This window comes from Rhinopithecus roxellana, chromosome 12 (assembly GCF_007565055.1).
Source record: "Rhinopithecus roxellana isolate Shanxi Qingling chromosome 12, ASM756505v1, whole genome shotgun sequence".
In the NCBI taxonomy this organism is placed as follows: Eukaryota; Metazoa; Chordata; class Mammalia; order Primates; family Cercopithecidae; genus Rhinopithecus; species Rhinopithecus roxellana.
Window position 1 is genome coordinate 130,174,578 of NC_044560.1, and position 12,291 is coordinate 130,186,868.

The window sequence follows — 12,291 nt, forward strand, 5'->3', positions numbered from 1 at the left end:
CAAGTAGCTGGGACTACAGGTGCCCGTCACCACGCCCAGCTTTTGGACCACAGTAGGCTGGAGGAAGGAGTGTTCCTGGCCCAGTGTTAGGGGCTGGAGCGTGGGCAGGATGCTGGACCATATGCCAGCTGATAACCACACGCTTGTCTTCCCTCCGGGCCTCAGTCTTCTCATCTGTCAAAGGAAGAAATAGAATACTGCCTCGGAGTCAGAAACTCTTCCAACCATCTTCACACGTGCTTTGCTCCTGTATGTCCTTGGGGGCTCCCAGAAATTTTTTTTTTTTTTTTTTGAGACAGAGTCTCGCTCTGTCGCCTAGGCTAGTGTGCAGTGGTGCCATGTCGGCTCACTGCAAGCTCTGCCTCCTGGGTTCACACCATTCTCCTGCCTCAGCCTCCCGAGTAGCTGGGACTGCAGGCGCCCACCACCACACCTGGCTAATTTTTCGTATTTTTAGTAGAGACGGGGTTTCACTGTGTTAGCCAGGATGGTCTCGATCTCCTTACCTTGTAATCCGCCCACTTCGGCCTCCCAAAGCGCTGGGATTACAGGCATGAGCCACCGCGCCCGGCTGCTCCCAGGATTTTTAATTTGTTCTGTGAGGTGGGCCAGCTACACCCAAGGCTGATGGAGCCCCTAAGCTTTGGAAATGGAAAAGATAGGCAGCCAGGTGTTCTCTGCCTGGAATTCGTCTCCACGTGGCTCCCTACTGGTCACACCTTCTGCACATTCACCTTCTCTTCACCTGGGTCTCTTCTTTCCGAGGCCAAACACTTCCTCCTGCTGTTCCGTGGCTCCAGCTGAGGTTGTGGCCTCCAGCCCTTCCCCCACCGCTCGTGTAAGGGCTCAGGAACTCAAGTTTCTCTTAATACTCAGGGTCTTCCTTCCTGAGGGGGAAGGGACTCAGGGGTGGGGGTGGGGGGTAGGGTGCCAGGGATTTCCAAGGCTGCCTTTCCTGCAGGGAGGGGTGCCACTGCCCACACCTTGGAGCCTGTCCTGGAACTTCAACCTGTCTTAATGTGCAGGAGGGGAGTGGCAAAGTCTAGTCGTGAGTCCCATCCAGGAGCCAAGGCCTGGCCCAGCCAGCTGCTATGTGATCCCAGGTTCTGCCTTGACCCTCTCTGGGAGGAAGCTGAGTTCCACCGGACACCTACTCAAGGTCTATTTAGCACTCAGCCACGCTGTGGGATTTTAAACCCATGTTTGATGTGAAATGGACGGAGAGAGGGCAGGTGATTTACCTGAGGGGTGGGAGCATTGAGATGGAGAGTACCTTAGTGACTGCAGTTAGGTGGGGAATGAGGTGGGGATTCCACTCCCTTGCCCTGACCCTTCCATTTTCATGACCTAAGGCTGAGGCTGTCCTCTAGGTGGGGTTACCTGTGTTTGGGCTCTCAACTACTGAGCTAAATTCTAGGACCTGCCATTCCCTTGAGCCCCTAGCCCCTGGCTTGTCTCCTGGCCTCATTTGAATACGGCTCCCACCTCAAGGCTGGACGCATTTCAGGCTCTGCCCCCTGCTTCCGTTCCACGTTGTTGGCCCCACCCCATTCTCTGGGTCACCTCCCCCCAGCCCTGTTCAGCCCCGGACCCTCCCAGCACGTGCATGCCGGAAGTCAGGAGGGCCAGCCTTGAGGCTGAAGGGATCTGCGCTGGGGCAGTGCATTTGGCGGGAACTGCGAGGCAGAGGCTCGGGCCTCCAGAGCCTCCCTGAGCACAAGCGCCGTGGAGCTTGCCTGAGTGAGTCAGAGTGCCGGCGAGGTGCGCGGGGGTGAGGGACAGACCCTTGGGGTCAGAAGTGGGTCAGATCTGAGCCCGGAGGACAACCCAGGGAGCTTCGGGGATAGAGAAACAGGATCGTGTGGGGACAGGGCATGCAGCCACGGGAGATTGGAGCCCACAGGAGATGTGGGAGGCCGGCGTGGCCCCACAGAGGAGCGGAACCTTGAGCTGGCCCATGCGGGCTGAGCGGGAGTTCAGCAGAGTGACGGGGCATTCTGGGCAGGGACAGCCTTTGCTGGAATTTCTCGGCCCTTGCAAAGGTCTCGGGACGTGCCTGAATGGGATATAGTCAGACGGACAGAGTAAAAGGTAAGTGGGAACGTGCCACCACCACCCATTCGAGGGTCAGCAGCCATGGTCTCCACGTTTTTCCGCGTGGGGAGCAGGCACAGGTGGGGACACAGGCCTGGAACCCGACAGTTACCACACAAGGAGGTCACGTGAGACAGGCCCAGCATGCCCCGGCCGGCAGCAAATGGCCCACAGGTCCCTGAGGGGACTCTGGCCTGGGCGCTGGCTCTGGAGGGTGCCTGCGATGATGCGGACACAGCGGGTCAGAGCCCAGAGGACGCTGAGGGCACCGGGAAGCTCCCTGTGCAGTTCTGTTAGGAATCACCACCGCCACCGCCCAGCTATATTTAGTTGTGAAATGACATTCCTAAAAGCACAGGACAGAAACAGTTCGTATAACCTGAGTTCAGGAGTTCAAGACCAGCCTGGCCAACATGGTGAAACCCCGTCTCTGCTGAAAATATAAAAACTAGGTCGGGCGCGGTGGCTCAAGCCTGTAATCCCAGCACTTTGGGAGGCCGAGACGGGCGGATCACGAGGTCAGGAGTTCGAGACCATCCTGGCTAACACAGTGAAACCCCGTGAACTAAAAATACAAAAACTAGCCGGGCGAGGTGGCGGGCGCCTGTAGTCCCAGCTACTTGGGAGGCTGAGGCAGGAGAATGGCGTAAACCCGGGAGGCGGAGCTTGCAGTGAGCTGAGATCCGGCCACTGCACTCCAGCCTGGGCGACAGAGCGAGACTCCACCTCAAAAAAAAAAAAAAAAAAAGAAAATATAAAAACTAGCCAGACATGGTGGCACATGCCTGTAATCCCAACTACCAGGGAGGCTGAAGCAGAAGGATCTGTTGAACCTGAGAGGTGGAGGTTGCAGTGAGCCAAGATTGTGCCACCAAACTCCAGCCTGGGCAACAGAGAGACCATGTCTTAAAAAAAAAAAAAAAGAAAGGGGAGGGAGGAAAGAAGAAAGGGAGGAAGGGAGGGAGGGAGGGAGGGAAGGTGGAAGGAAGGAAAAAAGGAAAGAAGAAAGGAAGAAAGGGAGGGGGGGGAAAAGGGAGGGAGGGAGGGAAGGAAGGGAAGAAAATGAAGGAGGGAACCTCACTCCTTTCCTGTGTCACCCATGCCAAGAAATACATTAGCAGCAGGGACTCTGGGGAACATCAGGGAGCCACCTGCCCACCTTTCTGTCATGTTCTCCTTCCTCCCTCCCTGTCTCCCTTCCTCCCTCCCTCCCTCTTCCTCCCTCCCTCCCTCTTTTCCTTCCTCCCTCTTTTCCTCCCTCCCTCCATTTCTTCCTCCCTCCCTTCCTCCCTCCCTCCCTCCCTTCCTCCCTCCCTTCCTCCCTCCCTCCATTCCTTCCTCCCTCCCTTCCTCCCTCCCTTCTTCCCTCCCTTCCTTCCTCCCTCCCTTCCTCCTTCCCTTCCTTCCTCCTTCCCTTCCTTCCTCCCTCCCTCCTTCATTTCCTTCCCTTTCTTCCCTCCCTCCCTTTCTTCCTTCCCTTCCTTCCTCCCTCCCTCCCTCCCTCCCTTCCTTCTTCCCTCCCTCCCTTCCTTCTTCCCTCCCTCCCTCCCTTCCTTCTTTCCTCCCTCCCTCCCTTCCTTCTTTCCTTCCTTCTTCACTTCCTTCCTTTTTTCCTTCTTTCCACCTTCCCTTCCTGCCTTTCTTCCTCCCTCCCTCTCCTTCCTTTTTTTTTTTTTTTTTTTTTTTTTTTTTTTTTTGAGACAAGGTCTCACTCTGTTGCCCAGGCTGGAGTTCAATGGCACAATCTTGGCTCACTGCAACTTCTGCCTCCCAGGTTCAAGAGATCCTTCTGCTTCAGCCTCCCTGGTAGTTAGGATTACAGGCTCATGCCACCATGCCTGGCTAAGTTTTATATTTTTAGTAGAGACAGGGTTTCACCATGTTAGCTAGGCTGGTCGCAAGCTCCTGACCTAAGGTGATCTGCCAGCCTCGGCCTCCCAAAGTACTGGGATTACAGGCATGAGACATGGCACTCAACCTCTTCCTTTCTTTCTTCCTCCCTTTCGTCCTTCCTTCTTTTCTTCCTTCCTTCTTCTCTGCCTCACCTTCCTCCTTCGTTTCTTTCTTTCTCTTTCTCTTTTTCTTTTGCTTCTTTCAACAGGGTCTTGCTCTGTCACCCAGAATGGAGTGCAGCAGAACGATCACAACTCATTGTAACCTCAGACTCCTGGGCTCAAGCAATCCACCTCAGCCTCTTGAGTAGCTGGGACTACAGGCACACCCCACCACACCTGGCTAATTTTTTTCTTTTTAGTAGAGACGGGGTCTCACTATGTTGCCCAGGCTGGTCTTGAACTCCTGGGCTCAAGCAATCCCCCTCAGCCTCCTACAGTGCTGGGATTACAGGCATGAGCCACTGCCTTGTTTTTCTTCAATTTTCTAGTTTTTCATCACTCAGTGATAGAGTTAATTTTATCTCTTCTTGAACATAATATAAATGGAATCATACCATATGTTTGCTGTTGTGTCTGGTTTCATTTGCCCAGCGTTTGTGTGATTCTTTTATGTTTTCCTTGTCTGTAGTTGACTCATTTATTGGTGTATCATGGTACTCCATTGTATGAATATACACAATGAGTTCATGTACTGAACTGCTGATGGACATTTGGGTTGTTTCCAGTTTGAGGCTGTTACGAATAATGCTGCTATGAACATTCCTGTGCATGGTTTTTGGTGGACAAATGCTTGTGTTTCTATAGGGATATACCTGGAAGTAGAATTGCTGGACATAGGTATGGGTATGCATGGGTTTGGCTGTCTATACTATTTCCTATAACTGCTATAACAAATTACCATAAACATGGTGGCTTAACACAATGTAAATGTATTTTCTCACAGTTCAGGAAGCCAGAAATCTACAACCAGTTCCACTAGACTGAAATCAAAGTGCCAGCAGGACTACACTCCCTCCTGAGGCTTAGGGGAGAATGTGTTCCTTGCCTATCCCAGCTTCTAGTAGCCACCACCATCCCTTGGCTTGTGGAAGCATCACTCCAAGCTCTGCTTCTGTGGTGCCTTCTCCTCTTCTGTCTGTGTCAAATCTTCCTCTGCCTCCCTCTTAGAAGGATATATATGATTGCTTTAAGGGCCCACCCAAATAATCCAGGATAATCTCTTCATTTCACAATCTTTAATTGCATCTGCAAAATCCTTTTTGCCATTTAAGGTAACATTCACAGGTTCCAGCGCTTCAATCTGGACATCTTTTACAGGAAATTTTTCTGCACACTACACTCTCCAATTATTTTTCTGAAGTGTCAGTACCAGTTTACTTTCCCACCAGCACTGAATGAGAGCTCTCTTTGCTTCACATCATCACCAATACTATGTGTTGTCAGATGCTTTAATTTTCCTGATCTGATGAATGTGTAGCAGTTTATCATTGTGGTTTACTTTTCTTCTGCCTAATGATTAAATTCTGCTTTTTCTTGAATGAGGAGTAGGAGGTCTTTGAGTGTATAGAGTGGGTGAGGGTATTCCAGGTAGATGGAATAGCATGTATGAAGGTCTCAGGAAATACTTGTTTAAATTGAATAAGAGGTTTAAAAGATGCGTTAGGTTACTTAAAGTAAAGAGAATTATTATTACCAAGGGTAAATAAGATGCAGAGGTAGACTCTTCTGTTTCCCTCAAACATCAAGTCATTCAACAAACATTTACCAGCTTAAACGCCTGTCCTAGGTACTACAAGATGAATTAGATACAACCCCTCCCTTGATAAACTCTGGCTTAGTAGGGAACATGATCACTGGGGACATCTCAAAGGGATGTAAGAGGGACTGTGGCGGTCAGATGAGGAAGACACCAACTCTAACCTGGCTTCACAGGACCTGGATTTCCTTGAGACTTATGTCCTCAGGTTCCACCAACCTCTATCCCACTTCCCTGTTGACATCCATTGACTCCCTGGTCACTTCACCTCGTTCCTGAAGAGTAGCACCTGCTCACAGACTTCCTCTCCACCCCAACCCATGTTCTCCTGCTGGGATATTTAACTGTCCCTGATAATCCATCCTTGTAATGATCTAGCCTCACAGTCTCTTTCCACTTCATTTCTGGTGACCTTCATACCACTTTAGTCATCCACTCGCATGACCACACCTTGGATTTAGTCATTACCGGGAAGTGTAACATACATAGTGAACATTTACAGAGCACTTATACCACATGCCAGGCACTTTGCCGAATACTTTACATGTGTTTACCGCTGAGACAAACCTGGAAGGCTGGTGTTATTTATCCTCATTTTACAGATGAGGGTAGACACTCAGGAAGGTGAAGTCACTTGCCTGGGTGACACATTTAGAAAAATGGCAGAGCGGGATTCTAACACATGACTTTCTGAGTTCCAAATAAAAAATCCCTGATTTTAACCACAACCCAGTACTCTTTTCCATGTTCAGAATCCAGCATCCTGCTCTCTGATCCCAGCACCTGCCTTTCAGGTCTGACAGCCCCTCACTGCCATCACACCTGTGGCGTCAACTCAAAGAGAGCTCTACTCCCTTGATCCCTCTGTTTCCTGCCAGTCTGTCAGACCCCTCCTGGCTTCTCTCCCTTCCTTGCCCAGCCAGAGTCTCATATTGGACCACCTGAGCTCTTTCATTAGCTCTCTTAATAGTCAAGGTCCCAGCAGGAAACAGAAGGCACCACAGCTGGGATTTTGAAGATAATTTAATGAAGGGACTATTTGCAGAGGTGTGGGCAGGGTTGAGGTAACCAACAAGGGAGGTGAAGGCAGCAGGAAGCTGTGACCACCCTTAGGTCTGAAGGAGTGAGGAAAGGAATGGTATTACAGGAGTGCTGTGAGAGTCATAGAACATGCCTGAGAGGAGCTGGAGTTGTGGAGGGGCACAGCCACTGCCAGAACCAAGGTGTTGACACAGAGCTGGGAGTTGGAGAAGAAGTATCCAGAATGCTTTCTTTTTCTGTTCTCTGATGTCCTGCTGGTGCTTCTCTTAGGGAGGAACCTAATTAGAAGTCAGAGAGCAAGGGGGGGTCAGATGATGCCACCCATATGGATAGAGAAGGATGGAGGGTGGACCTGGAGGGCAAATGGAAAATGACCAGCATACACTTTCAATTCCCCTACAACCCTAGCCACTGCCTTCTTCTTCTTCTTCTTCTCCTCCTCCTCCTTCTTCATTTTCTTCTTCTTTTCTTCTTTCTTCTTCTATTTATTTGTTTATTTATTTATTTATTTTTTTGAGGCTGGAGTGTGGAGTGCAGTGGTGCGAACTCCTTTCACCGCAACGTCCACCTCTTGGGTTCAAGTGATTCTTGTGCCTCAGCCTCCCAAGTAGCTGGGATCACAGGAGGTGTCCACTGGTTCCCCCTTTTTTCAGGCTACACACTTTACCAGACCTACGCTAAAATCCACTTCACCATTATATTTATAGGTGTTAATTTAACCTTTTTTCCCACAGTACTTCCTTGGCCTACCCGGTACTCCTCGACGTTACTCTGACTATCCTGATGCATATACCACGTGAAATATTATCTCATCTGTAGGCTCATTTATCTCACTAACAGCAGTCATACGAATAATCTTTGTAATTTTTGTATTTTTAGTAGAGACCGGGTTTCACCATCTTGTGCAGGCTGGTCTCCAATTCCTGACCTCAAGTGATCAGCCTGCCTCGGCCTCACAAAGTGCTGGGATTACAGGTGTGAGCCATCGTGCCCAGCCCCTTATACCTCCAGCCTCTGCCTCATCTGCCAGCATATCCCTGACTGTGGTCCAGGTGGTAGAACTTGGCTCAGGGAAAAATGGTGGCAGAGTAGCACATACAAGTGTCACTCAAACTTCTTAGCTAGCCCCCTCTCTCACCCTTCTCCCTTGAGTATCCTTACAACCCTACGCTTTCAGTCTCAACAAATAAAATTGAGGCAAATAGACCATGATTTCCTTCAGCTTGTTATCAAAACTATATATATATATATATATATATATAGGTTTTTATACATATATATATATATATAGGTTTTTATACATATATATATACAGAGAGAGATTTTTTTAAATGAATGAAACAACCCTTCATGTAGCCACACCTATATTTATTTCACTTCTCCAGGCTCTGTTCTGGTCCCCCTCTCCACCTGTGTATTGCTCATCCCAGCATGACTCCCAGACTCTTACTCTATCTTTCTTCCCTTCCCTGTTTTCAGACCTTCCCTCTTCTCTGTCCTCCTTCGCAACCTATAGATACATCCACATTTCTACTACCTTAGAAACTACCTAAAAGAAAAAAACTCACTAGGTGCAGAGTGGCTCATGCCCATAATCCCAGCACTTTGGGAGGCCAAGGCGGGAGGATTGCTTGAGCCAAGAGTTCGAGACCAGAATGGGCAATATAGTGAGACCTTGTCTCTGATAAAAATAAAAAATAAAAAAATAAAAAAAATTAGCCAAGTGTGGTGGTGTGCACCTGTTGTAATCCCAGCTACTCAGGAGGCTGAGGGAGGAGGATTGCTGGAAACTGGGAGATTGAGGCTACAGTGAGCTATGATCCCACCACTGCACTCCAGCCTGGATGACAGAGTGAGACCCTCTCCCAAAAACAAAGAAACAAAACAAACTCCCTCCCACTCAGAAAAACCTCTACTTTCCTCCAGGCTTTGCTGCCCTCGTGCTTGTCCTTCATTGTCCTCCTCATCTCATCCCAAATTCTTGAAAGGACAAGTATGAGTTAGGGTTCTTTGGCTGCAACAGCAGAGACCGACTCTTGCTAACTTAATCAAGAAAGATATTTATTAGAAGGAGATTAAGGTGGCACTCACAACAGAGGGAGAGACTGAAGAAGCAGGCTTCAGAAAAGACTAGAACCAGGGCGGTAGCAGGGATTGAAGTAGCAGGAAGGAATGGCAGCTTCCTCAGCATCCTGGGTGCAGCATAAATCAGATTTGGGACTCCTGTCACATAAGCTTATGATTCAGATTCCAGGGAGAGCTTCTGACTGGTGCAGCTTGAGTCATGCGGCCTCCCATGACTCCCCTTGGCCTTTGGACAGCTGGGTGCCCTGACAGTCTCATGGAAACATATCCAGTAGGATGTGGGTAACAGTTACTCAGTGAAAAGTCAGGGAGCCATTACAGAGGATGGCGAAATGGATACTGGGCAGGCAGAAACATTGGTATCCATTCCTGCTTACCAGTCCCAGCCTTCACCTCCCATTTGAGTCACAGCTCACTGAAACCATTCACACTGAGCTTGTTAAGGACTTTCTCTTGCCAAATCCAGGGATATTTTTCATCTTTATCTAAAGCTTTAACTCCATTGACCAGTACCTCTCTTTTAGAAATCTTTCCTCCCTTGGCTTCTGCATATTAAATCAACCCAAACCCCTCCCTCCCTCCCTCCCTCCCTCCCTCCCTCCCTCCCTCCCTTCCTCCCTCCCTCCCTCCCTCCCTCCCTCCCTCCCTTCCTTCCTTCCTTCCTTCCTTCCTTCCTTCCTTCCTTCCTTCCTCCCTCCCTCCCTCCCTCCCTCTCTGTCTTTCTTTCATCTTCTTTTCTTTTTCTTTTTTTTGAGGCAAACTCTCTCTCTTGTACCCCAGGCTGGAGTGCAATGGCGCGATCTCGGCTCACTGCAACCTCCACCTCCCGGGTTCAAGTGATTCTCCTGCCTCAGCCTCCCAAGTAGCTGGGATTACAGGTGCCTGCCACCAAGCCCGGCTAATTTTTGTATTTTTAGTAGAGACGGGGTTTCACCATGTTGGCCAGGCTGGTCTTGAACTCCTGACCTCAGGTGATACACCTGCCTCAGCCTCCTAAAGTGCTGGGATTATAGGCTTGAGCCACTGTGCCTGGCCTCTTTCATTTTCTTTCTCTTTCTTTCTTTCATCCATCTCCCCTTCCCTTTCTCTGTTCCTCCCTTCCTTCCCTTCCTTCCTTCCTTCTTTTCTTTTCTTTTCTTTTCTTTTCTTTTCTTTTCTTTCTTTCTTTCTTTCTTTCTCTTTCCTTCCTTCCTTCCTCCCTCCCTGCCTCCTTTCCTTTCCTTTCTTTTTCCCTCCTTCCTTTCTCCTTCCTTCCTTCCTCCTTCCTTCCCTCCTTCCTTCCTTTCTCCTTCCTTCCTTCTTTCCTTCCTTCCTTCCCTTCCTTCCTTTCTTTCCCCTCCCTCCCTCCCTCCCTCCCTCCCTCCCTCCCTCCCTCCCTCCCTCCCTCCCTCCCTCCCTCCCTTCCTTCCTTCCTTCCTTCCTTCCTTCCTTCCTTCCTTCCTTCCTTCCTTCCTTTCCTTCTTTCTTCTTTTCTTTCTTTCTCTCACTGTCACCCAGGCTGGAGTGCAGTGGTGCAATCTCAGCTCACTGCAACCTCCGCCTCCCAGGTTCCAGCGATTCTCACCTCAGCCTCCTGACTAGCTGAGACTACTGGTGTGCGATAACACCCTTAGCTAAGGTTTGTATTTTTTGTGGAGACGGGGTTTCACCATGTTGGCCAGGCTGGTCTTGAACTCCTGACATCAAGTGATCTGCTTGCCTTGGCCTCCCAAAGTGCTGGGATTACAGGCATGAGGTGCCGCACCAAGCACTTTTTTTTTTTTTTTTTTTTTTTTTTTTGAGACGGGGTCTCACTCTGTCACCCAGGTTGGAGTGCAGTGGCACCATTTCAGCTCACTGCAACCTCTGCCTCCCAGGCTTAAGTGATCCTCCCACCTCAGCCTCCTGAATAGCTGGGACCACAGGCACGCACCACCATGCCTGGCTAATTTTTTTGTATTTTTGGTAGAGACGGGGTTTCACCATGTTGCCCAGGCTGGTCTCGAACTCCTGAGCTCAAGCGATCCACCTGCCTTGGTCTCTGAAAGTGCTGGGATTATAGGCATGAGCCACTGCGCCAGGCCATAGTCTTTTATAACCTAATCTCAGAAGTATCCCATCATTTTTGCCACATTCTATTCATGAGAAGTGAGTCACTTTTGAAATGAAATATAGAATGATTTAAAAAAGTAAGTGAGTCAAAAGGTTCAGCCCACATTCAAGCAGAGGGCACCACACAAGGGCATGAGTATCAGGAGGCAGGGGTCACTGGGGCCTCTTAAGGACTGCCTACCACAGCTTCCATAATGAAGCAGGCTCACGATTCTCTTCTCTTCTCCCTGACAGCTTCTTCTCTGGCCCATTTAGGGACTCCAGTCCTCTGCCCACCATTTTTTTTTTTTTTTTTTTTTTTTTTGTGATGGAGTCTCGCTCTGTCATCCAGGCTGAAATGCAGCAGCATGATCTCTGCTCCCACTGCAATCTCTGCCTCCAGATTAAAGCAATGCTTCCTACCTCAGCCTCCCAAGTAGCTGGGATTACAGGTGGCCACCACCACACCCAGCTAATTTTTGTAGTTTTAGTAGAGATGGGGTTTCGTCATGTTTGCCAGGCTGATCTCAAACTCCTGATCTCAGGTGATCTGCCCTCCTCAGCCTCCCAAAGTGCTAGGATTATGGCGTGAGCCACTGCACTTAGCCTCTGCCCACCTTTGAAATGTGGCACTTCTCCTGGGCTCTTTCCTGGGCTTAGAGCTCTTCACATTCGGCGTATTCTTCCTGAGGGACATCATCGACTCTTGATTTCAGCTATCAACTCTATGCTAATGATGTCCAAATCTTCAGCCCAGAGACCTCTCTCCATGACACTACACACAACTGTATTCTAATATAACTCTTTGCTGGATCCAGGGCATGTCCTATAGGCACCTCAGATATAAAAGGTTCAAGAAAGAACTTTGTTGAATAAGTTCTGTGCCTCTATTTTTTCCTGTCTCAATGAATGGCACCTCCACGCATCCAGGCATCCAAGTGAGAAATGTGGGCATCACCCTTGACACAACCCTCTCCCTGACCCTCATATCCAAACATAAAGCCCTGCTGACTTGAGTTACTTCCGGTTTTTTTAAACCTGTTGCCTCCTTCATGTCCCTGATACCAATGTCAATACTGGCCATTAGCATCTCTTGCCTAGGCTATTGCAGTAGCTTCCTGGCTTTTCCTGCCTTCATTCTTGTCCCCTCAGATTCATATTCTCAAAAATGCAAAGCTGCTCTTGATGAAAACCCATCAGCTGCTCCCCATGGCATCCTAGATCAAAAGATACTGAATGATTGGGCCCCATCTCGTCTCTCCAGCTGCATTTTTCTCTTACGGTTTATGCTTTAGCAATCCCAACTGCCTCCCTGCACACAACCTACTCTTCCTCACTTGTGTGCTTTTG